Genomic DNA, 1,183 nt, shown 5'->3' on the forward strand with positions numbered 1-1,183 from the left:
AAAAAAAAAAAAAAAAAAAAAAAAAAAAAAAAAATTCCACCCCCTCACCAAAAAAAAAAAAAAAAAAAAAAAAAAAATCCTCGTATTCGTCCTTTTCTAAAATCTTCCGTACAGCTCTAACCCAATTGTCCTCTTCTTGAGCTTGATTTAACCGGTGTCGCATTGAATCTTCCATGAGTAGACAGGAAACTCTGCTCAAGGCGTCTACGTGCCTCATTTTAGTGCCACTTCGATGCTCTATTTCATAATCAAAATCCTGTAAATACATTGCCCAGCACGAAACTCTTAAGGGGTACGTCTCCCGCTTTTAGTTGCTGAAATGGTGCTAGTTGCTCATCACCTAGTTCATATGGTACATCTTGTTTCAAAATTTCTGACAATGGTCTCGCAATTGTTGCGTAACCTTCGATGAATCGCCTACAGTACGAGGTTAGTCCAAGGAATCGTTGCATAGCTTTTTTATCACATGGCAGCGGGAACTGTTTGATGGCGTTCGTCTTCGCCTCGGATGGTTTTATGCAACTATTCTTGATAATATAACCCAGGAACTCAACTTTCCTCACCAGAAACTGACACTTGCTCCAATTGATTCGCAATCCACCAGCTGCTGCTGTCTTCAGCACAACTTCCAAGTTCTTGATGCCCTCGAATTCATCTTTGGAAGGAATTATAAGGTCATCCATGTACGCAATCACGATCCCATCTTTTATCAAATCTCTGAATACGGCTAGAATGAATCTCGCAAACAATGCTGGTGAATTACAAATTCCAAATGGTACATACAAAAACTCATACTGTCCGGTACCCGTARCAAATGACGTATATTTTGTGGATTCGGCGCTTACGGGCACGTGAAAAAATCCATTTACCAAATCAAGTGTCGTATATATCTGGGCACCTTGTAAACGCTCGACTACATCATCATATTTTCGCATTCAACCTTCTATAATCGCACCATATCCTCTTTTCACCATTCTTTTTAGGTACCAGAATGATTGGTGATGCATATTCCGATGTGCTGGGTTTAATGACCCTTTCTTCCAACCATCGTCCAACTTGCTCATCGACCCAAATCTTACCTACGTAGGATACTCGCCTCGCCCTCTCGTATACCGACTCTTCGTCTTTCATTACAATTTTCATCTCGACAGGCGACTTCACGTTCTTCGCTGGTCGATACTCG

The sequence above is a fragment of the Bactrocera latifrons genome, unplaced genomic scaffold (assembly GCF_001853355.1).
Source record: "Bactrocera latifrons isolate USDA-ARS-PBARC rearing strain unplaced genomic scaffold, ASM185335v1 scaffold_212, whole genome shotgun sequence".
In the NCBI taxonomy this organism is placed as follows: Eukaryota; Metazoa; Arthropoda; class Insecta; order Diptera; family Tephritidae; genus Bactrocera; species Bactrocera latifrons.